The sequence below is a fragment of the Triticum aestivum genome, chromosome 2B, assembly GCF_018294505.1.
Source record: "Triticum aestivum cultivar Chinese Spring chromosome 2B, IWGSC CS RefSeq v2.1, whole genome shotgun sequence".
NCBI lineage: Eukaryota > Viridiplantae > Streptophyta > Magnoliopsida > Poales > Poaceae > Triticum > Triticum aestivum.
This window is the reverse complement of record NC_057798.1, coordinates 423448663-423475063: the sequence shown is the minus strand read 5'-3', so window position 1 is coordinate 423475063 and position 26401 is coordinate 423448663.

The following is a 26401-nucleotide window of genomic DNA, read 5'->3' as shown; positions in this document are numbered from 1 at the left end:
TTCTCTATTGCTTCAAGAATCCGTTGAGCTTACTGCCTTGCAGTTCTTTGCCCCATGAATACACCCCCTTCGGATAATTCCTCGCACTCACCGAGGATCCGTTCATCCTCAGTTGTTCGTGTGATTCACAAAATTCTTCGAAATACTATGTGATCTTCCGAAAATCCTCTGCAGCCTATTGCTCTTGATTCTCCTTGTCTGCTTGCACTACGATTAGTTCCGTATGTCGAGCAATATCCTTTAAAATTCTTTGTGGTTGTACTTCTGTTCCTATGGATTCAACGTGTGAGCGAATACTTGCAATCACCAATTAATCCTTGGAAATTTTCTTTCCGTCTCCGACATCGCTCCGGTTATGAGCTGGTTCTTGCCCAATCAAGATTTGATCAGGTGCACCTCTAAGTCTATTCAACTTATCATATTTTGATCAGAGCCTCTGCTTCCGATCCTTCGTCTTGAAATCATAATTCCTTTGTACCCAAGCATCGAATCATTCAGACGTTTCTATAAGCCAATGCCTTTGCTTCCCCTTCTTCATCTGATTGATTACCGATAATCACATCAACTCTATCGTGAATCGCCAGATCCATTGCTGGGTTGTTATCCGACTATGTCCTTCACATCCAAAGTCTTGTGAGTTTTTCCCTGATACATAACACCTTCAGTAAATTGTATCATCTGCTTTGACTCCGATACTCTGCTTTTGAACTCATATCTTTGCTTGGTTGATGGTTGTATAGATTCGTAAGATGCCCCTATGGGTTGAACCTATGCCTTCCTTAATCCATGTGAACCCGAGAGTTCTCACGAGTCTTACTCTACTGGTACTTCGGTAGATAAATCCTCTGCACTACAATTTCTTCGAAAAACGAGGAGTGAATGAAAGGTTATGCATTGAAGAAGTGGGAGTCGACCTTGAACTTTGTGTTCATGCCCATGGACCCGATGTGAAACTTATCATGGAAGCTTCTTGTGATAATAATAATCCCCTTATTATTAGTTCTTACGGTATCTATGTTTGGTCCTTTGCAACCGTGGTTCGGACCATGTTTGTTCCCCTTTTTAATTCCATTTCTCAGACAAGTTAAAGCACTTGTCTTCTGCAGATCAGTGCATCTCCGCAACCTCTATTTTTGATCTTCCTTCGAGTGTTACCCTCCGGTATCTCGAGAATAACAAAGAACTGTGTTGCTTCATATGAGTCTTCATCTAGTATTACTCCTCAGCGATTTCAGATTTCCCTGGGTTCCGAGTACTGGTCACTCGAGAACACCATAAGTGAATTGATTCCGCACTTTGATTCAATAACTCTAAGTCATTTTTGTTGCTTACGAGTTTAATAATCCTTCAAGTCAGTCCTAGCCTGATCGGCTGTATCATTATCGTACTAAAAATTTTACCTGTGCTATCTGGTCCTTCTTCCCGGAGCACAATTTCCGACAATGAGCTAAGCTTACATTGATATTCCTTGCCTTATCATTTTTTGCCTTGAACAGCAAGCTTGTTTTCGAGTTTGTGTTGTACATGTGGTTCCAATAACTTTTCGCTTCATCATTCCTATGACTTGATGTCATCGTCCTTCGATTACATCTTCATGAAATCTCTCGACAAATGTGTCGTGACCATCATCAACATTCCGAGCTCTTCTAGGATATCAATTGAATTCATGATGAGAAACACCATCCTTGCCCCTCGATGATTTGAATTATCATCGACAACATTCTTGCCTTCCCCAACACAAACTTGTTCATATAATTTTGGAAATACATCCTTTTTGACATGCCGATGGATTGTTGCTGAGCCCGTCGGCCACACCCTCATCTTTTCCTTGCTGAAATTGTATGACTTATTTTCTAAGTTGTTTCCGATGGATCCTTTGTGTATCCGAAGTCTAACATTTCCCTGATGACCATGTCAACACTATCCCGAAGCATGTGTGTGGTACTCCGTTAATCCACAAGAACATTTGGGAGCGCAATGCTAACTGTTCTTGATCATTTATCCAAACACCGTTGTATGGATAAGCCTCATAAATTCCTTGCCCCTTTGTCTAAATGCTTTAATACTTGGAGCCCTATCATGCTCTGCCTTTCCTTGGGATAGTTATACCCTAATTCTTGGGTATAAACACCTTTCCTTTCCATTGGTCTGATTATCCTAATAACCACTTATTTCCTTTCCATTGTTTTGTTTAACCTTCTTGTGAGCTATATGATATAAGCAGGAATAATTTTCTGCTTATAAAACACCCCGTTGTACAACCTTGTCAGTAAGACCCTGTTACTATTGTTGATGACATTCCGGTATGCCACCGATGGGTGAGAACCTTGCCTATTGGCCCGCCTCGTTCAACGAGCAGGAAAATGGTTCTCTTCGTCCCTCGCCCTTGGTATCGAGGTTGTTGCCGACATAACTGATAGGCTACCCTCTGACATGCCTTGCTATCGTGATCGTACAAGATGTCAACCCCCTCTCTACTTTTAACCCACATGGTGGGCCCATAACCCACAGTTCCACAGGATCGAAACCTGGCTCTCCTGTACACCCCCTGTTCCCAAAGTTATTCCTCTCGCGTGGACTCGTAAGTAATTCACGAGCCACCTTCCGATGAGATCACCAATTCTGGCATCGGAAACAATAATTATTCCGTTGCTTGGAACCCCCTTTCACCTTATGTCTAGGCATTGAACGATTGCCTGGCTGCTTGAAACTTCTTGTTGGACCTTCCAACTTTACTCTCGATGTGTTCTATTTGTTCAAGTCGAGAGGTACTCATATACTCATTCATGGGTTAATCCCAGGTTATTACCCTTATAGCATTCTGTCGTATCCGATCTACCCCGTTACCTATTCGTAAATACGATGGAGATCCCGAAGAAAGGATGACGACTTGATCATGATGACCTGGAGCAGAGAAATAAAGACATCAACGAAGAGGATCAACTACTTCAGGGAGAGCAGACATGAATGAGAGGATCCGTTAGAATATCGTAACCAAATCTTTCCCCTTGCTCTACCTCTTAAATCTCGGGACGAGATTTCTTGTAGTGGAGGAGATTTGTGACGCCCGGATAATTAAGCTACAGTAATCCCACGCTAATGATGCCACGTCACCACGGTTAACCTCGCGATGATTCGAAATTGTTTCAAAATTGAAATTCAAATTAATGTTAACAAAAAAAATCAAAAGTTAAAACAAAAATGTTCGGGGGGGTGCCATAAATTGCATATGTAAATATGGTGCAACAAACACATTATTATAAAATGCCTAGATATTTTATAGTGGTTGGAAACAACAAAACAATTAAATAAAAAGAAAAGCAGAACCAAATTAAACTGAAAAGAGAAGCCCCCCCACTGGGCCGGTCGGCCCACCTGCTAGCCAGGCCGGTCCAACCGGCCCAACCGGCCTCGCCCACTCCCCTGGCCTATAACCCCTGTGGGCGACCAAACCCTAACCTCCACCGACAACCCTCCCCCCCCACTCGCCCCCACGTCTCCCTCGCTTTCCCCCCACTCTTCCGTTCTCTTCCCTCGATCTGGATCGAGGTCGGGGGCAGGGACCCGAAGCCGATGCGCCCCGCGGCGCCACCCACCGCGGGTCGGCTGATCCTCCTCCGCCGGACCGCCGCATCACCGCCCCGAATCTGTCTCCATCTATTCGTCGCCGCGGACCCCGATCCCGTCGCCCCCATCGCTCGCCCTGACTCCGTCGCCAACCACCGCCACCTCACTGACGCCGTCCGGCGCGGCCCCGCCGTCGCCGCCTCCTCAACCTCCCTCCTGCGTGGATCCGCTCGGGGGCAATCGACGCCACCGATGCCCTGCGCCGACGCCGGACCACCCCGCCGGAGCCATCCCGCCAACCGCCGTCGTCGGCGCCGCCTCCCCGTCTACGTCGCCCGTCCCCATCCTCCGCCTCGCCATCCACCCCGAGCCCGCGGCCCTCCCCGACCGGCCCACTATGAGCCGCCGTCTCCCCTCCCTTTCTCTGTTTCGCCCGTTGGCCACCGTGGCCGTGCTCCACCCAGCGAGCCCACGTCCAGAGCCAACCCGCTCGCCGGTGCGCCCTGGCCCTGGCCGCACGCTCCCGTCGAGCCTAGTCGCAGCCGCCCACGCTCGTCATCCCGTCTGGCCTGGTAGCGCCGCCCTACTCCCCGGCCCGCGCGGCTCGTCACCGCACCATCCACGGCCTCCTGCCGCCCGCTCCCCTCCACGGTTGCCCGCGGCGCCCGGTGGCCTCGTTCCACTCGGGCGTGCCACGCCCGCGCCCGTGGCCCGTAACCGCAAGCACCAGCGCCCGTTTGGCCTGATAGGCCACTGCCATTCGGGGCCCACGCCCTTGAAATGTTAAAAAAAGGGATTAATATAATAATAATAATAGTAATGAATTTAATTAATTAACTAATTAGTTAACTAAAATTAATTAACTTTGCTAATCATGTTTGGTTAACCTAATTAACTATTGTTAATTAATTAAACAATAATTAGATTAGTTAGGTCCTAACTAAAATAAACAGAGTATGACATGCGGGACCCACACGTCAGGTTGACCATGTCAACTCTGTTGACTGCTGACGTCAGCATGGCATCATGCTGATGTCATTAATTCATTTTCGAATTAATTATATAATTAATTAAATTCCAGAAATTAATAAAATCTTTAGAAAATCATATCTTTTAATTCGTAACTCGGATTATAATATTTTTCAACAGGAAAGTTGCTCAGAACGACGAGACGAATCCGGTTATGCAGCCCGTTCGTCCGCCACACACCCCTAGCATACCGAACACGCAACTTCCCCCTCCGGTACCTCTGCCCGAACACGCGAAACACCGGGGATACTTTCCCGGATGTTTCCCCCCTTTGTCAATATCACCTACCACTACGTTAGGTCACCCCTAGCACCGCATATTGCCGCGTCTTGCTTTGTGTTACATTTGATTGCTCTGTTATTTATTGTGTTCCCCCTTCGTTACTTCTTTCCGGTAGACTCTGAGACCGATGCCGATGTCCATGTGTTCGACTACACCGAAGATGACCCCCCTTGCCAGAGCAACCAGGCAAGCCCCCCCCCCCTTTGATCATCCCGATATCGCCCATTCCATTCTCTCATGCTTGCATTAGATTTTGCTACTGTTATTGTTTGCTCCTATTTTGATGCATAGCCTGCTTTTTTATCTACTGTTGTACCTTACCTGCTTATCCTAATTTGCTTAGTATAGGTTGGTTAGTGATCCATCAGTGACCCCCACCTTGTCCTTGTTGCCCCTGCTTCATCATTGAAGACCAGGCCCCGGCACCGCACATCACTTTCCCCTTAGTTGCTCGACACTGCTGGGTTACTATCGAGTGCCGAGGGTGAGACCTCTACAGCACTTCTGATGTTAACCTGTAGTGTAGCTATTCGGTCGTGGTCATCGAGGGTGATTTCCTCCTTAACCACTTCCGATATGGCTTTGTCGTGCAACCCCTCAAGTGTGAACCTCGAGGGTGATTCCTCTATGTTCACCTTGATGATTACATTGAGTGGAACCCACCGGGGTGATTCCTTGGGTTTTCCTCTTGATGTTTGGACACACGGATACTTGGACTTTACAACTGTTACTTGGAAAGTGATGTGGAGACGGGTTGACCTGGAAGGTGCCCGTGAGATAATTATGAGGCGTGGCCGGGAATTCTTAGCCCTTGCCGCAAGTCCTCGAGACGGGGCAACGGGGTCACTTCTTTCGTGAGTCTCTGCTTGTTACCGCGCGTTCCTAATCCACTACGATTTGGATATTTGATCCAAGGGGCCTCTGGCCTGATAGCACTAACCATCATGTGGGCATAGTATGGGCGTTCTGCGTCGTATACATCAGCCGAAGCTTAATAGACGCCAGCGACTGAGTGGCGCGCGCCGGGTTGGACTACGCAAGCGCCTGCCTTGTTGAAGGAGGTAGCTAGGTCTGCTCACCGGCCGCGTACGCAATGTGCAGGAGTTTCCGGGGAGATGGCCCATGACCCCTGGGGGCATAGGTTTAGTCCGGCGTGCTGACCTCTCTGTTAAGTCTAGGTCGGGTTGCGGCGTATTGTTTGGCCGAGGCCGGGCATGACCCTGGAAAGTGTGTCCGGCCGGAGTTAAGCGAGCGTGGTGGGTAAGTTGGTGCACCCCTGTAGGGAAGAACTAATCTATGCATAGCCTGTCCTACGGTAACGGACACTTGGAGTTGTATCCCGATCGATACAACTAGAACTGGATACTTGTGATGAGAACTGGTTGGTGATGAGGTTTTGATTGTGATGATAACTGGATAGTATGGCTCTGGGATTGCTTTCTCGCAGGGAGTCGAGAAAGGATCTCTGGCCGAGGTTGATAACACTACTACCGCTTTACTTTATGCTACTCTACTCCCTCCTGTTGCTGCAAGATGGTGGGTTCGAGAAGATGCTAGTGTTCGATAGGACTAGGCCTTCTCTCTATTCCGGCATTTCTGCAGCCCAGTCCACATATACAGCCTTCCTTTGATAATGTTGCATATGTAGTGTAGATCCTTGCTTGCGAGTACTTTGGATGAGTACTCACGGTTGCTTTGCTCCCCCTTTTCCCCCTTCTTTTTTCTTTCTGGTTGTTGCAACTAGATGGTGGAGTCCAGGAGCCAGATGCCACCTTTGACGAGTGCTGCTACCCCGAGGGTGCCTACTACCACGTGACGGACGCCGACGACCAAGAGTAGTTAGGAGGCTCCCAGGCAGGAGGCCTTGCCTTTTCGATCGTAGATGCTTTTGTGCTAGCCTTCTTAAGGCAAACTTGTTTAACTCATGTCTGTACTCAGATATTGTTGCTTCCGCTGACTCGTTTGTATTCAAGCTGATGTATTCGAGCCCTCGAGGCCCCTGGCTTGTAATATAAAGCTTGTATTATTTTAATTTGTGTCTAGAGTTGTGTTGTGATACCTTCCCGTGAGTCCTTGATCTTGATCGTACACATTTGCGTGTATGATTAGTGTACGATTGAATCGAGGGCGTCACATAAGAGAAGACAAGCCTTGTCTTATGATTTCTCTCTCCTCCACCTCATCATTTATCCTACATGGCACTCTTAAGATAGAACCATTGTACATGCCCTAAGTGTTTTGGAATTATTTGGTTTTCATAAGATGACTTACTACACACCTAGACGAAGGGAGTACTACTTCCGATGAACTAACGATCCACGCCCACGCTTCCTGGTCGCACTTCCTGTCCTTCACGTGCGGTACACTACCCTCCCTTAAGTGAACAAGCACACATACGCCAAATTATCGGAAACATGTTAGAGTGTGTACAAATAAAGAATTTTAATTTCAATTATCAGAAAGGTTTGAGAGTATTACAAAGTTTGACTTTAGTCAAATCTAATATGCGGAGTAAATAAAAATGGAGGGCTACTACGTCCATCCGGGTTTTAGTCCACACCATTTTTTAAATCAAAGTTAATAGCTGGACAAATAAAATTACAGGGGAGCTGGAGACAAAGTTGTGAGAAGGCTTAGAAATCAATACAAACTTATGCTCTTAGTACCAACGTTGATCCTTCTTTGAGGAAACATTTGGTTCATAGCCAATTGTGTGACAAAATTGCACCAACGTGAAAGACGACTGCATCTCCAACGCAACCAAGGTGAACTGACGAAGGATATCATCTTTGTGCGTAACAAGTGAAGAGCACTGATGGAAGACAACTTGTTTTTCATTGAAAATCGATCAGCTTCACCAGCTGAGCAACCATGAGGCGCAACCATGAGCATCGATAGGTCATCATGGTGATGCATCATCCATTTGGCATCAAGTTTGGGTGAGGCACCTATGAAGTTTGACAAATCCTCACTGTGGTCTGTTTCTTCTCAGTAATCAAGCTCAAGGAAGGAAGAACCACATGGCAGAGGACAGTGAGGCGGAACAACAATGGCCATCCAATTTTGTGGAGTTCCACTAAAATTGAGGAAGACATGCTCGGGTATGGAGATATGCATCGCTGTTTCTAAAAATATAAAAAAGGGATATAGTGTTGTTACTTTGTTTTACAAGATTAGCAACGACATCTCAATTGCCAATAAGAATTAATGAAAAGTACACCAACAAACAGAAGCATCATAATTATCTTGATGCGAACTAAACCAGGATACCCGAGAAAAAAAGCATTTCTTCATTTAACCAGTGATAGTACTACCACCATATGGACAATGACCGCACAACCACCATGTACTTTTTGTCGAAACAACATGTATACCTCCACCGAGGCATAAATCAGGACAACTTTTCGAGTGGCATTTCCTCTATAATAGTACTAGTAGGTGATGTTGGACCAGTCGACGAACCCTAGCTACTATACATGGGGAGCTGGGGAGTAGTCGCATAGAAGAAAACCCGCACGCAGCGACCTGGGGAGCTGGACCAGTACAAGAAGTTATAGCTCAGGTGGGCGAGATGTCGTTTAGGCGGGCGGGCGGGATCTTCCCACACGACGGCAGCGAACAAGGGCGCGGAGGATCTTCGTCCGCGCCAGCGCCGGCTCTGAGAGGATGGTACGCATTGGCTTCCTCCATCGCCGACAGCGACAATGCCAACGCTGCACCTCCTCACCTCCCGCAGCGGACGGGATTCGACCGGACTCTGTGACCACCGGTGAGGAGAGAGATAGAGTGGATACTGTCATCTTGTTTGCTATGGAGAGGGTGAGAGAGCAAGACGCGAGAAACTCTATCAAACAAGAGGCTATAATGGAGTAAAGAATCTCTCCATAGCAGTGGTTTTAAATAGAATATGCGCGTTCCCGGAAAAAAGAAACGAAAACTGGCGGACAATTTTTTAAGTTGATGTCCACTTTGTTTGTGGTCTATTTTTTTGTCCTAGTTTTTTTATTTCTTGTTGCTACATTATATACTTGTGGGAGCTTAGATGTGATATCCTTAAATAACATTTAGATGTGAATTACACAAACTGATTTTTAACGTACCAAGAAAGAAAACTCGATCAAAACACGCCCCCGCTTCCAGGTCGCGAGAGTCGTCGTGCACACACACATAGACATAAACATGCACAGGACGGGGAATTCCATTTCCATCTAAATCTCCAATCATATTTATCCAACTGGCACATTATTTACGTTGTTAATTATATACGCAGCAATATTAATGTACATCATCTCTTGTTTGCGGACGTCCGGACCGCTGCCACGGCCGGTCCTGACCAACCCGAACCCTCTTCATCACCCGCGCATGCTTCCCGCCTGAAACAATCAGTGCCGCATTCATGCCCGGTCAGAGCGGACGCGACCTCTCACTGGCGCCGGCATTGAAGTGGCGCACCGGTCGAGAGAGCATCGTGCCGCTTTCAGGTGCACATGGCTGCTCCGCATTCAAAGGTCGCAATAGCCGGCTACAACATGCATGTAAAACATTCTTGGGAGTCTGTGCTACAGCTAGCTGTCCTCCCCCAACTCATCAATCTCTTCTAGTAGTGCTAGTACTCCATGGCGCGATCCGTCGACAAGCAGGCGGGAAAGTTATCGTATACTCGGTTTGCGGTGAGTGGCATGCTGAGCGACCATGTGGGGTCGAGCCGTGGAGGAGGGTGAGACACGAACAGAACAGACGTGATTTAAACGTTGGTTTTGCTTGATGGCGCGATCCAACAAAACAAAACGTTGGTTTCTCTCCATTTCCATTTTTTCTCCGGAAAAACGGAAACTTTCCACTCCATTTTCATTCCTATTCCAAGGTTGCCCCGTTACAACATTCCATCAAATACAAAGGAAAACTAACACGCATACTGATGCATCTCAATGATTCATAGACCATAGCCAATATTTACTTCACAACTAAAGAAAAAAGTTGTGAGAGCGTTTACGAAAGAAAAACTACTGATGGGGTCACTACGAATTAAACCCTAAACCCTAAACATGATTTAATTTCCTGGCCAGGTAGAACCTGTCGAAGGAAAGACGGCTGGCACCCTCAGATCATACGATGCTTTTGTGCAGTTCCACTAAAATCGACCTGAGCATCCCTGATGGCAAAGATATTGAAGAAGTGTGATTAGAATAATAGTACTGGCACTAGTTCATGAGACATAAACTCATCACAAGTAGAAGCCGGTAGAAGTAGAGAAAGATCAACATGGAGATGGAGCTACGGCAGTGGAGCAAGCCGGCTCCAAAAGGAAGATGGACTACCTGGGACGTCGGGCTGTAGCTAGAAGGGCGATTGGGACAAGGCATCGGCCCATACCGCGGTGACCCCCGATTGGGATGCACCGACTGTGGGTTTTCTCCCTTGCCGATGTCGACCGCGTCTACACAGAACATTGTTCCCTTCCCCCAGCTGCGGGATCAGGCCCGTCGTTCTATGCTTGTGAAGAGAGAAACCTAAGCAAGCAGACTTGTAGCTTAGGCTCCTGCTAGTTTATATATAGTGGTTTTCTTTTTATCTCCATATCAACCATTTTATATTGCGTACGTGTCATTGAAGAGTGAAATGATGGTTGCTTCTTCCGACTAACTTACTGTGTGATTTGATTGCTCCTTAGTGGCCCCTACACGTACTCCCCCTACGTGTATGCAACAGTCGCACGTACACATGGACACAAAAACGCGCGCGATGCCCTAATGCATGCATGTCCGAGCACACGACGGAACACACACGATCACGCTCAAGTGCTCAACCTACACGTGCATGCACACACATACTCAGTCAGGGTGAGCTAGTGACCGTATAAACACCAGAAAATATATATATTGAGCGCAATGAGCGTATTATGAAGTCCACTGACCGTATTTTTACAAATATACAGTGACATACAGTGTATTTATCTCGTTTAAAATTAAGCCATATTAACCGGAGAGGAGGCAGTATGGACTAGCATTACTTTGTTGTGTCCCGTCAACTTGCCGAACAAGGAGAAGGTTGCAGGACGGGAGAAGCTTGCGCATGGTGGCTCGCGGGACAAGGAGAAACTTTTTTTAGGGGACAAGGAGAAACTTTTGACTAATGCAAGCTCTCCCTCGCTCAGGCGGTGGACGTGCAACAGTTAATTCGGTGTCAGATTGCCAGAAGCATACACTATACTACTAGTGCTATTATTGTTCGACTTCCCAAATAGGCGAACAGACAAGCGCAAAGTTTACTAGTAGTACTAGTACTCCTACTATAGTCTACTCCCTCCTTTCCGATTTATAGGGCTTATCTCAAAATTTTAGTTTTTCCATTTTATAAGGCTCAATTTGGTTGTTTTCCATCACATGTTCAGATTCCAAGGTGCATTAAATCATTGCATGCAAGTACTAAGAGAAAATTGACCAATGCATGTACTTTATGCATGCATGCATTGCAATTAATGCATTGATAAACATAATTTTTTGAGGATAATAAGAGCATTAATTAGGTGCTTTTGCAAAACTACAAAAAGTATTCCACCACTCGCCATCTACCTTGATTGGTGAGATTTTTTAATTGAGCACTATAAACCGGAAAGGAGGGAGTATAAAGGTATGTACTATACTAGTACTAGGAACCGGATGGAGGAGCGTCTGCACTCTTATTATAATTTTAAAATGTGACAAAGCAATCTTCAACACATTTGGTTCTCTGCGAGGGTTCTCGCATGGGATAATGGAGGTTGATTGCATGGAACACTCCCCACAATTCTCGCTTAATTCTGGCTCATATCCTGCTACAAATAGGAGCGCTCGGTAATATTTCCTCTTTTTTTGTTGGCCCTGCTTGGGTCCCTAAGTTAGAGTTAGTTTTAGTTAGTTGAGGTTCAAATAACCCAAAAGTATCCAAACATGATGGGTTAGTTTGGGTTAGTTGGATCTAACCCACCCCAAAAAACTAGCCCACACTAGAGGAGCTTATTTGGGTTAGTTCTCCTAGGCCCACTAGAAAAATTAGTAAAAAAGTTACCCATCCCATCCAGACAGGATCCAAAGTAGTCAAATGATTGAGAAAGAATATTTATTGTCAATCTAACCCTACCATCCAAACAGCTCTTTGGTTAGAGTTAGTTTAAGGTTAGTTCAAGGTTAGAATCTAACTCTAACCTCTAACTGAGTTAGAGTATCCAAACAGGGCCGTTATTCAGCATGTAAACAGGTCAGCAAACCTTGCGGCGCATCTTCGTGCGAACCGTGCTTGCTGCACTTTGAATGTGGCCGAGAGCTGGCTTGATGAAACACATCACTTCCTACTTCCTTTTTTGCGGGGTACTTCGCTTCCTAGTGACCAGTGTCTTGGCTGATCGTCCTAAGAATGCTTATATATGAATAAAGCTCTCTCATTTACCCGCAAAAAAGATTAAGCCATATTAACCGGAAAGGAGGGAGTATGGACAAGCACTACTTTTTGGTGTGTCATGTCAACTCGTAGAACGAGGAGAAGCTTGCAGGACAAGGTGAAGCTCACTTACGCCTTTTGACTAATGCAACCTACCCTCGGTGGACATGCGTCAGTCCATTCGGTGTCAGATTGTCAGAGGCATACACTGTAGTACCCAACATGCAGAGTACAATCATTGTTCGACTTCATGAAGAGGCAAAGAGCCAAGCGTATTAGTACAAGTAGTACTACTACTAGAACCGCATGGTGGAGCGTCTGTACTCTTTTTTTATCTCTGATAAAGTACCCGTTTATTCCGGAGAAGGGAGGAAAACGACAGCCCAACATGTAATGAATGATATCGATCAACCAACCATGCTCGAATATATCTTGGCCTCCGTGCGAGCCCGTCTGTGTGTCCTCGCTCCTCGTCTCTCTCAAGGAACGGCGGGTTGGCTCTTTGCCGTCAATTGAGATCGGTTTGCTCACATTCGTGTCCCACATGTCAGTGATATGCCAAGAGGAGGTGCGTTGACCGACTAGCCATACGCGTACTTGGTTTTGCACCTTCATACTACTCCTCCCTCCGTCATAGTTTACAGGGCGCGCTTCATTATGATGCATTTCTCTCAATGCATTTCCACCACCAGAGGGACTTTAGACGTGTTTGGTTTAATGCTCAATTAATTAGGGCGTGGTAACCGCAATCAAGTCCACAATTTTCTCTCGATGTACTACTACGGAGTGGAGTAAGTGCATGCATGTGTGTACCCGGGGTGGAAGCACTACATGCATGTGTGTACGCATTATTCCCTCTAGTAATAGACGCCGTGCTATAACTACCAATGCTATTTTTCAGGCCGATCGCTAGTCGCCTTGGTCCCACATAATTTTTTCTTTTTCCTGAAGCGCGCTCCATAAACAGTGACGGATGAAGTAGTATGAGCGGATTCAAAGAAGAGCATGTTGATGGTTGCTTCTTCCGAGCAACTTACAATGGGAAAGGTGGGGCTTATGATTTGAATGCTCATTACTCACTATTAATGCGGCGCAACGACCGGGCTGAGTCTCCCATGCGGTTGTGCACTACCCCCTCGGTTCTTAAATATACTACGGAGTATTTGTCTTTCTAGAGATTTCAACGAGTGACTACACAAATATTTTTCTTTTTAGAGATTCAAATGGACTACTACATACAGATGTATATAGACATATTTTAGAGTGTAGATTCACTCATTTTTCTCCGTATGTAGTCACTTGTTGAAATCTCTAGAAAGACGAATAGAGTATTTAGGAACGGAGGGAGTACACATACGAAGCAAAATGAGTGAAGCTACACTCTAAAATATGCCCATTTGGAATTTGTAAAAAGACAAATATTTAGGAACGAAGGAGCATAATTTTGTGCATGGCACATGGACCCGGATGGTGAAGAGGCATCTGGCAATGCTATCAAGCTTCCATCATTTGTTTACATAATTGACGTACTATACAAATAATTTTCCAGCGACATGAAATTGTACAATGGTGTGAGCTTTCAGCTTTTGTTTCGTGTGTCTTGCCATCGATGCTCTTTCGGAAACAATAAAAAACTAACTTCGTTGCTAATGCATGTCAATTATTAGCAGATCAGAGCTAATAATTACATCACAACTGAAGACAGAGTTGTGAGAAGGTGTTAAATTAATATTGATCCATGCTTTCATTGGTAGCAATGTCCCCCCAGCTCTGTCTAAATTAACAAGGCATGTTGGAAAAAAAGTAGCTGTCTGGAGCATGCAACGTTCCGATCATTTTGTGCAGTTCCACTAAAATAGAGCTGAGCGTCCCTGTTCCAAAGATATTAAGTGTGATTACGATAATAGAGGACTGCTGATGAAACAATAAAGACACAAATAGAAGCCTATCACCTTTGCAGTCACTCTTAAGACTAACTAGTTGGAGAAGATTAGGCTCGGAGTTGGATGAGGAGGATAGAGCAAAACCAATCTCCCTTTGTGCAGTTGCACTGAAATGTAGAGACGTTGCCCATGTGACATTTTAGTACAACTGCACAAAACACTCTTAAGAAAAAAGTGATCTATGCAGTTCACCAAAAGGTCGCAATAGTAACGAGGTGAAATGAATAGCCCTATTTGCAAAAAAGAGGTAGAAAGGAAACAATTACTAGCCAATAACAGTTGATGACACATGCGACGACAAAAAAGAAGCATATTCCTTGTCCTAAGGGAAGATAACAACACGGTTGTGTTTGTCTAAAACGGTGTGAGGACGAGATTGCAATATGGAAAGTACGTCGGACGAGCTACATTTTGGGCAAAGAACTATGGAAGATCCACATGCAGTGACGTGGGAAGACGGATAGTGGAGCAAGGCCGGAGGGGATACCTGGAGGTCGTCGGGATGTAACTAGGTGAGCGGCGGCGGGCAGAATCTGTGAGCAAGTGGCATAGGCCCTGCCGCACCGGAGCTTGGTTAGAGAGAACGGCGTGTACCGGAGATCAGGATGTGCTACCTTGGTGCCATCGAACGGAAAAACGATGCACTTCCTCCCTTTCCCCCGGCGGACGGGATGCGGCCGGATCAGTGACCAACGGTGAGAGAGAGAGAGGCCACCGCACTCCCTTTCCCCCGGCGGACGGGATGCGGCTGGATCAGTGACCAACGGTGAGAGAGAGAGGCCACCATAGCCTTATGTGAGATACTCTGAAGAGCGACAAACCAGACAGGTAGACTCCATTGTATATAGTTGAGCGGACTACCTTTTTCTCCATAAAAATCGTTTTATATTCTGTGTACGTGCCATTGAGCGCTATAACTTTATTTAAAAATAATGCGGCAACGCGTCAAGTCGAACTTTGTTTTGTGCACGCGTGGTACACGACCTCCCTAGGTAAACAACCGCTACAGGCGTTCAAAATAGCACGTGGGCTGCCATTTCGTAAAGAAATGAGCTCCACCGTGTACTTGCGCGGGTGTGGCTGGGCACGAAGCGTGAGTACATGCACGGTGCACCTATTCTCTTCTTATATACGTACACCACCTATGTGGGGTTGTGTGAGAGAGATACAAACCTAGAGAGATATAGTGTGTGGGTTCTTGAGAGTTTTTTGGGGGGGGGGGGTTAATCAAAAAATGTAACATATGCAATGTGTGTGAAATAGAGTCCTGGATAATATATATATATATAGGGGGCAATCTAAGAGAAGAGAGTGGAGGTATCATCGGCTTGAGGTGTCCATAGAATCAAAGAGAGCGACGATGTGTGTGTGTGTGCGCGCGCGATCGATAAAGAGTGCCATCGAATTTGTGTGTGCCCACGTCAAAGATATAGAGTGGCTGGCCTACTAGAACGTGAGAGGGGACATGTGCAGTTTGTCTCTGTGGCATGGATACCTACCTGCAGCGCTCGACTATCGGTGTGTGGTGGGGGAAGAGGGAGGCCCAATTAACTATAGAGGTACAATGGCTGGTATATGTGTGGAGGAGGAGAGAGGCCTACCTCATGTATTAAGGAGATCGATCTGCCTCATGTATTAAGGGAGATCATTCGGCATCCATGCATATGTGCAGGAGAGGAATAAGGTTGGGAGAGAGACAGAGCTAGAGTGTTGGAGGGGGTGGTAGTGGAGTTGCTTCTAACAAATGGTGGGATAGGCTTGCTAGACAAACGAAGGACACACCCGCAATATCAATAAGAGAGGAGATGACTGCTTGTTGTCTACGCACGTGCTTGTGAGAGACGGGTCAGGAGGCATGCACGAATGATGAGGGGGGACGATATGGCTGTGGTAAACAGACGTAACTACATAGGAAGATCAATCGCCCTTTGTTAGAGAAAGGAGAGGCATAACTTGTGATGTACGTCGATCGAGGGGGGGGGGATAGTTAAAGTCGATCTAAGTATATGTTGGGAGATCAATCGGTATACATTCATGTGTGTGCTAGAAGCAAATGAGGCATGAGAAGAAGGATAGAGAGAGAGGGATGCATCTAAGAGGTGGTACGAGAGGCATACTATATCGAGGGGGAAGGAGTGTGCGAGTACGAGATCCATGAAAAGAGTGGTGGGAGTGAGGCATGGATGGTGACAAGAGAAGAGGGGAAGCTTGTGTTTGTGCTAGGCACACCTGGCTAGAGAGGCATATCGATCGATGTGTGCCGTAAAGAAGGAGCTGGGGGGCCTACACACACCGTGGGTGAACGACCTAAAGTGAAAAGACGAATTTGCGCGATGGAGCTAGAGAATGCTGAGGGAGGGTGAGAGGGATGCGGGCGTGTGCATGCACGAGAGAAAGTTAGCACTAGCTACAAAGATAAGAGGGTTGTGTGGGTGTAAAAGACGAATAGAGATCATATATACTTCATTATAAAAAGCGAATTCGGATATTTGAAGAATTTGTCATAGTGTTTTAAACCGACGCATGTGTTAATATATATAACGGTGATACACATGGTGTGGTTATGAACATGTTATACTACATATAATATATTTTATCTCTACTCTTATAAAAAAACGGAGTTGTTGATGATGGTGTGCCTGCCATCCTGCAATATAGGCCGTCCGATTTATATCTGGCGGATAGCAAGGAAATTATGATGGTTGAAGTTGGCAACAATCATGATTGTAGATTCTTATTGAAATAGAGAAACAAATTCAAATTTGGTTCGAATTGCAGGGGTAGTATAGACATTTGGAATGCACTAAAATGTTGGTATGACTAGGTTACATGCATTATACAGCAAGCGAAAAAAATTAATTGGACATAACATGGATTCATACTCCCTCCTTCCATCTATATAGGGCGTAATGAGTTTTTAAAGACCGCCTTTGACTATTGACAAGATTAATAGTACATGACATGCACAATGTGAAAATTATATCATTGAAAGAACCTTTCACAGACGAATTTAACGGTGTGCTTTGTGTAAGTTGCATGTCATATATTATTGCTCTAATATTTGGCAAAGTTAGCATCGAAAAACGCATTAGGCCCTATATAGATGGAAGGAGGGAGTAGATTTGAATAGCATTTGTATAGTAAAACGGGGCAAGACTCTCTCTTTGTGTGGTGTGAATAGTTTTATTTTTTTCGTTTTCTTTTTGGTTGAGGGAAGTGCGAGTTGATTTGGTACGTACAAGTACAATATTACTACACATTAGGCTTGTCCCTAAAATTCAACCCGCGTCTTGTTATATCCCGAAAATTCAGATAGCGTGCTCCCAAAACTGGCGCCTTCACAACCCGCGTCTTGCTATCCCGAAATTACAATGCGCGCGAAAACCCCCTCCAGCTGCCAAATCCCGACACGCGAAATCCCCCTTCTAACCCTGAGCCGAAAGGGCCACTAGTTCAAATCGGTGGGGGGGGGGTACTTTTGTAACACACCCTACATTTTGGACAAGCACGTCCCTAAGTCATGCTTCACGCCCTCCCATCGCCCCCTTTTCGCCATTCGAAATCCCAGGCCGCCATAACCTCTCCGCTCCAGCCGCGAAACCCCACCCTCCTCCGTCCGCCACGTCACCGCTGCCCAGCCGGAGCCTCTTCCCCGACGACGTCGTCCACCACAACATCTCGACGTCCCTCGTCCACCTCCCCGGATGAGGATCCGTTGTCCATCTCTCCATCCCGCCCGTTCAGCCACCCCGTCCTCCACCTCCAAGGAGTTGCTCTGACGATCGCCTCATCTATTGCGGCTGCTCCATCCCCACAGCGCCGCCTTAACCTGCTCCACTGGAACCGTGACATCCTCACCGACTCCTCAGACAAAGCCGAGGCCTACTTGGCGCCACCAAAGAGGTTGTACACTCATCGCATCGCACCTTCTCCTTAACTCGACCTCCCGGCGCTGACGGTGCTCCATACCACACCCCCATGGAGCGGCTACCTTGAAGCCGGCGCCGCGGGCGACATCTCCACGGCGGCTCTCCCCCAGTGCGAGGCCCCTTCGGCGACGGCGTCCATACCAGCCGGATCTGCTGATGCTGCTCCAGCTCTCGCTCGATCGCTCGCTCACCCAGCTGCTGCTGCTGCTGCCCTCCCCCTTGCTCATGCTGCTGCTCTACTCCGATTAAGCCACACTTCAGTCGATTGAATCGACTTTTGGGTCAGTCAATTTTCAGGGGTTGGGGGGCTCGCTGGAGTTAAGGAAGAACCACCCGCAGCGGGGACGGGGCTTGTTGGATAGGTACCCCACTATCTATCTTAGGGTTCAGGGTGGGGGCGGGGGGCCTAGAGGGTTGGCCGGGGCGACGGTGGGGAGTTGTTTCGGGGCAGCGAGGCGGCGCTGGGGCCGGCGGTTCGGCCGGTGGTGGCTGGCGGCTCAGGGGGGTGTAGGTTGAAGATGAACTGCAGGCCCTCCCTAAACTACATGTCAAGTGCCTCTCTGCTACCTTTGCGTTTAGTTTCGACAGTAGCATTCAGATTCCACAGTAAATTTCAGTTTCGACAGTTAAGTTCAGAGTCAACAGTTTTTACCTCATTTGTTGTAGTCAGGTGGTTTTTGGTGATGTAAATTTTACATTTATTTTACATCATCTATTGGAGATGCTATTAGAATCCCACTAGAGATTGACGATGTTTGTCTTGTGCTGCTTCAGCCTTGATGTCTTACGGCTCATCGGAGCTGCTCCAACGACAGAACGATCCATCACAACAGAGCAGTGCCCTAGACGCCATCTACAGATTCCTCAGATCTTCCTCCACACCTCCGACAGCCACCTCTGCCTCAACTGCTTCAGCGACCAACCCAATTATTCATGCATTTTGTTGAAAGGAATGAAGCAAAACATCCACCTGGACCTACTTTTCAAAATCCTATGCATGAAAACAAGACCAAGTGCATTAGTGCTAGAATAACATTCTAACTGTACATGCTTCCATATGATTTCACTCTATTTTGGCCATGTTTCTTTGCATTCCTCCGCTCTTCCAATTCCTATAAACCAAACACCCAAGTTGACAGAAATCATGTGTTTACAAATGCTCTGTTTACCATGTGCATTTTCCTATCCGATTCCGATGTTTCTCCTATCCCTGCGTTTTAAGAATCATGCAAGCCAAATGAGCCCTTACAGAATTACTTCAGTTACAGGTACATGTCAAAGGAAACTTTGTGTGGTTTGTCCTGCTCCTACCGCGACGTCGTCCACCTCACCTGAGCTGCTCCATCGACAGAAGCATCCACCAAACAAGACATCAGGACTCCTGACCGTCTTTCACCACCTCAGATCTCCTTCCGTGCCGCCGGCACCCACCGCAACGACATGACCATCATTGACTCAGCAGATGAACCTGAGGAGTACACGACTCCACAAGAGAGGTCGCACTCTTTTGTTTCTGCTTATGTTATGCATTGCTTAAACTTACCTGCTACTTTATCGTCCTGTTCAGCTCTTGGAATCCCAAGTCAGGTCCAAATTAATGTTCAAACTTGAGTTCTAAATTAGTTGTGGGGCACATATCGAGGCAGCAATGAATAGTATGTCTGTCTAATATCTGGTTCACCTAGGGTATGCCTATGTTGTTCATCTTGGGTGGGAAACAAATAGTAAAGCAATCATCATCTGTCTTTTCATTAATTTAAAGCAATCCAGCCTGCTATCATTATTTTTGGATCCATCCACTGGTTGTTACCATCACTCTAAATTTCTGCATGCTCTCCTTACATAATCTCACCATATTTTTTTCGTATGCATGTCAGATATTGTACACAGTCATGCTGAACATGTAGAGAAAAATAGAAGAGTTATGTGCGGCAATACAATGTCATGCAGACATCGCTCCATGGTGGGTTCAATGGAAAACCCTCCTCACCCCTCTCCAGATTGTAATCCAGAGGAAGATATCTGTTCTGATGCAGATTCAGACGCCGCTGACCACTCCTATTTACCCCCAAGGTGTTTGCTCTACCTTGGCATGATGATGTTAGTCATATCATGCATATGTTTCCTTGTAGTGCCTACTTTTGACATCATATATGTCATCTGCTTAGTTTAGACATGTTCTGTAATGCCACCTGTTTAGTTTCTATATCATATATGGGAATTATGCAGTCTCATGTCTATTAGCCATCCGTAATATATGTGAAATGTGCAATGCCATCTTGTTTAACTAGGCATCATATATTTGAATGATATCTTGCCCATCCTTTTCTTCATTACATTTCCATTTGTCGACAATGTTTGTACATTAAACTACTCTTCCTGTGAATCAGCCATTTGGGTGGGAGATGGAAAAATCTGGAGTGAAAACAAGGCCTTCAGAGCAGATAGTGCTACCTGTCGAAGCATATCTCTTGTTGGGTCCCGATAGCTCCTCAGAGATGGATTCAGAGACAGATGACCAGTTCTATTCCCCCACCGAGGTGTATGCTCAAACTTGGCATGGTTATACTGCTCATATCATGCATATGGTCTCTTGCATTGCATAGTTTAGACATCATATACACAATATTCAACACCATGTTCTTAGTTCAGACATCACATCGAATGCCCTCTGTTTAGAATATAAATCACATATGCGAATTAAATGATGCGATCCTGATTACTTAGATACCATGTAGGTGAATTATGTCATGCGATCCTGTTTAGTTATTCATCATATCTTTGAATTATGTTATGCTATGCTATCCAAGTTAGATAGACTTCATATATGTGAAATTATGTCATGCTATCCGTTTTAATTAAACAATATACATGTCAACTATTTCATGCCTTTTTCCACACTATCTATTGCATCTGTCTCTCATACAATGTCTGTACATTCATCTATGTTTCCTGTTTATCAGCCATTTGAATTGGAGCGGGTGATGCCAGTATCCAACGGACTAAAAACACGGTCTTCAAATGAAACAATGCTACCTCTTGGTGGAGATAGCACCCTGGTTGTACATGCACAATAACGAGCCCTACCACACATAACCCAAACTCTTGCAGATTGTACCCCTACTGCGATGGACAGAGAACCATCTTCACCCAATCTAACCCCAACCCCAGCAGATAGTAACCCAGTTCCTGTTGACACAGCACCATCTCCACCACAGAGCTCCCAAACAAGAGCAGTTAGTAAGGCAGCTCTAGTGCCCAAAGGGCCAGTACTGCCACGGTGAACCCCAACTCCACCAGTTAGTGCGCCTATTCCTGTGGAGGAAGCACAACCAGCTAGTCGTAGTTTAGCAGCTATCACATTTGATGTTGTTAAATCGTATGTGCGTATCTTCCCATCTTGGAAATATTATACTGAAGATGAAGGAAAATGCCAGTTGTAGGTGTTTGTCTAGGATTTATGTGTAAGTAATGTTATTCATGGCAATTACTTTGCTTTGTCCCATACATCCTACCTCCATGATGGTTATAATATAGCAAATTTTCCCATTTTTCTCTATAGAGAAGGACCGATTTGGAAACTTAGGATGAGGTAACCTGTGCTAATACCTCTGCTATCTTCAAGAATGCTTGGTGGCAGTATCGGAATTACCTGAAGAAAACGTACTTCACGGGCAAAGAAACTCATCAAATTCCCTTACGTTCTCCTGAGACACATTTACTGAACGATGACCGGGAACGCCTTGTTCTGTACTGGTCCCGAACCAAGAATGTGGTAAGGTCTATGAGGTCATTTTCTATTTTTAAGTATTATATTCTTGCGTCTTACTATACTCTGTTCATGTAGAACAAGTGCCTAAACCTGAAGAACAACTGTCCTAATTTAGGATTCCATTGCTATCATAGTTCAAAAAAGCACTAGGTGTTAATTGTGCGTTTTGCCACCGCCTTGCGCTTTACTGACCAAAGCGCATGCTTATGTGCAATTATGCATAGATTAAGCATAGTTATGCGCAATGCATTTTGCCAACGCCTAGAGCCTAGGCGCGCTTAAGCGCTCGCTTAGGCGCGCCTTTTTTAACTATGATTGATTTGCTCTTGTATCACTATATTTACTCATACAAACTTATTTTTAAATTGAAGGATCCAATCGAAACTCCAATGGCACAGCAGGTATGTTCACGCATGTTTCTTTAACAGGTTTGCTCTTATCAATAGCTCTGTTGATTTCAATTTCAATTGTGTATACAGTTGACTTTCATATCATGCACATTACTAGCATCACAACAGAGCCAATAGTGTTGTTGTACATGCAGACCCGTGGTACCCATCTGAAATCTTGTTGTGTTGTCTAGTTTCCCATGCTTTGTATTCTTTCACTGATGCTTTGTCTTGAACTGATATGATTTGAACCGTGTCTCTATTTTGATTTGGCAAGACAATGCAGTGACCATAGGACATAGATATATGTTTGTTTGATGCTTTTATTATGTACTAGTACTTGGCAATAGAAGACTTGGTAGTTTAATCCTGTCCACCTTACTAATGAACTGGTTCACCGAAATGAGTTTCATATACTAGTACATGCTAAACTTGTTATGTGTCTGCTTGTTTCTTCTTTTAGAATGCTGACAAAATATTGGGGAAGAGTGCCTTATTAAGCAATGGTAAAGGAAGTAATGCAGATAAGGTTCAGGATAGTGACACATCCTTGTTGGTCTCCAACAAAGCTGATAAAACAGCTAAGGAAGACTATCTTGAAGACAACAAGACAACCCCAAAGTCCTGTTCGGTTTCTTGAGTCTCAACTACAAGCTGAAAGACATCGATCAGCTGTGCTGCGACAAGAAGCGGAAGGACCGGGGAAGTCCCTGGAGCATTCAGATGCATACTTTCTGGTGCAACAGCAAGCGTTGGAGGATTTTAGCGCCAAACGGGACAAAGCTAATAAGCTTGCTAAGCTTATTGCCAGCATGGTGGATACCCAGGATAACGTTTCTTGAGCTCTTCTAAAGTTGTTTCAGTTATGCTCTTGTTTTGCTGCCGCGTTTATTTGCACTGGTGGCCAATTTTGACGGCCAGTGTATGTAATATGCTGCTTTGTTCCCTATATTTGCACTGGCGGCAAACTTTGATGCCCAGTGGATGTAATATGTGTAATAGCGGTAATAGGCTAGCGTTAATTGCTTGCTTATTTATTTCCTTATTGTCTTGTTTAGTTGTTTGCTTGTAGTCACTGCAGTTCTTTTTCTGTGTTTTTCTAGTGGCCACAATAGCCTATTTTTGGTAACTAGGCCAAAATAATCATGGCAATACACAGACTATTGTAACCATGGGCCTCCTGCAGGCCGTATGATCCATGTGCCTTCTTCCGGCCATAAGATCCATTGGCCTTCTATATGGGCCGTAGGATCCATTGGCCTTCTATACGGGCCTTAGGATTCATGGGCCTTCTACAGGCCGTAGGGTCCATGGGCCTTCTACGGGCCATACAATCCATGGGCCTTCTACGGGCCGTACTATCCATGGGCCTCATACGGGCCGTAGTATCCATGGGCCTTCTATGGGGCGTATCATCATTTCGCCAATCATGGGCCATACTATTCGTGGACCATAACGGGCCGTTAATAGGCCGTATTTGATAACTCTATGAAAACAGCCCAACGGGTTTTTTTTTGACATGAAAACGGCCCAACGTATTAACGGTCCGCAAACGGGCCGACTGTAACGACAGGCTGAATTTGGCCCACAAGCAGAAAATGACAGTAACGGGCCGTATGTAACCGAATGCTGCAAATGAGCCCAAGAATCAATGGGCCCTGAGAAGGCCGAAAGATAACTTGGGCTAGAAACGGCCCAATGGAATAACAGGCCGTTAATGGGTATAAAGTGATACACTGTTCATTACGGGCTAGTTTCACCACGGGCCGTTAATGGGCCAAGAGTTACAAACGGCCTCATATGGGCCGAAAGAAGTCATGGGCCACACATGGGCCGGAAGTTAAAATGGGCTAGAATCATATTGGACGGTCCAGATGATGTTACTGGGCCTAATTCAGAGAGGTCCTAACGGGCCCTAGGTTAGCGGGCTGTAAATGGGCTATATGCGAACAGGCCGTTAACAGGCTTTCCATGGGTCGGGCCGCCACCTTTTGAGCAAGTCAAATAGGCCAACCTTTTCACAAGAATGGGCCTCTGTTGGGCCGTGCCACATGTCGACGTATCATAGGCGCCTTCGGTCCAATGAGTGGATGACATCTGTCCCAACGGTGAGCCAACACGTGTTTCCTCCAGCCAATGATGATTTTACACATGGAAAATCCCCATTGGTCGGGGCTGTTAACAGGTTATCGGATCCAAAACCGGACCTGATAGCTTAACGGTGTTCCGTTACGGTGGATGCCATGTGTCGGTCACCCTTGACGAAAGCACTTTTGTGACGCGCGATTTATCGTCATGGAAGTGGACACTTCCGTGATGATAATTTTGGTAATGTCATGGAACACTTCTATGACAGCACAGGTATGACTATCTTGATTCTGTCATAAAACCGTCATGGATGCACATGCATGACAAAAAATGCGACCTACTGTGACAAACACATATCATCACGGAATTGTATTTTTTGTAGTGAGAGGATGTGAGCATCGATGGCAAAGATTTCATTGTCCCAGAGGAACCCCTCGAACAAGAACGCTTCAAGCGACAACTCATCGCCACTACGCGGAGCCTGAAAAAGAAACTACAGCAGCTTCAAGCTTAACAGGACACGCTCAATGATAGATGGACTAAGGTCCTAGCCACCGAAGAATACGGCCTCGAGCGACCAGTAAAGAGTTACCCCAAGCGCGGGCTACTGCCACAATTTGACAATGAAGCCCTTGAGCCAATTCCGTCGAAATACAATTATGCCGATCAACCAGACCAACCACCACATGGACGGGACAAAACGGCCTATCACGCCAAACACCAGCCCGCACCACCTTGCCCTAGAGGCAAGGAGATAGCGGCATCGGATTATGACCTACGTCAGGACCTGGCCAATACAGCCGGTCAAACCAGATCGATCTATGGATCCAGAGGACATGCTCCGGCACGAGATGATGGCCACCAAACTTGGTGAGGGAGTCCTGGACTAGGGGGTGTCCGGATAGCCGAACTATCATCATTGGCCGGACTCCAAGACTATGAAGATACAAGATTGAAGACTTCGTCCCGTGTCCGGATGGGACTTTCCTTGGTGTGGAAGGCAAGCTAGGCGATACGGATATGTAGATCTCCTACCATTGTAACCGACTCTGTGTAACCCTAGCCCTCTCCGGTGTCTATATAAACTGGAGGGTTTTAGTCCATAGGACGAACAACAATCATACCATAGGCTAGCTTCTAGGGTTTAGCCTCCTTGATCTCGTGCTAGATCCACTCTTGTACTACCCATATCATCAATATCAATCAAGCAGGAGTAGGTGTCGGTGTCAAAACCGGCGGATCTCGGGTAGGGGGTCCCGAACTGTGCGTCTAGGCGGATGGTAACAGGAGACAAGGGACACGATGTTTTTACCCAGGTTCGGGCCCTCTCGATGGAGGTAAAACCCTACTCCTGCTTGATTGATATTGATGATATGGGTAGTACAAGAGTGGATCTACCACGAGATCAAGGAGGCTAAACCCTAGAAGCTAGCCTATGGTATGATTGTTGTTGTGTCCTATGGACTAAAAGCCTCCGGTTTATATAAATACCGAAGAGGGCTAGGGTTACACAGAGTCGGTTACAATGGTAGGAGATCTACATATCCGTATCGCCAAGCTTGCCTTCAACGCCAAGGAAAGTCCCGTCCGGACACGGGACGAAGTCTTCAATCTTGTATCTTCATAGCTTTGGAGTCCGGCCGATAATGATAGTTCGGCTATCCGGACACCCCCTAGTCCGGGACTCCCTCAGTAGCCCCTGAACCAGGCTTCAATGACGATGAGTCTGGCGCGCATATTGTCTTCGGCATTGCAAGGCGGGTTCCTCCTCCGAATAATTTATAGAAGATTGTGAACACCAGGATAGTGTCCGGCTCTGCAAAATAAATTCCACATACCACCGTAGAGAGAATAATATTTACACAAGTTCAATCTGCTGACGTATTTTGTGGCGTGTCGTCACACCACAACCAAGCTTTTACTCAAAACGTTTTTATTATACCACCTCAGCGCGTTTAGCAAAGCTGTTTCCTTGGCACGTCTTGT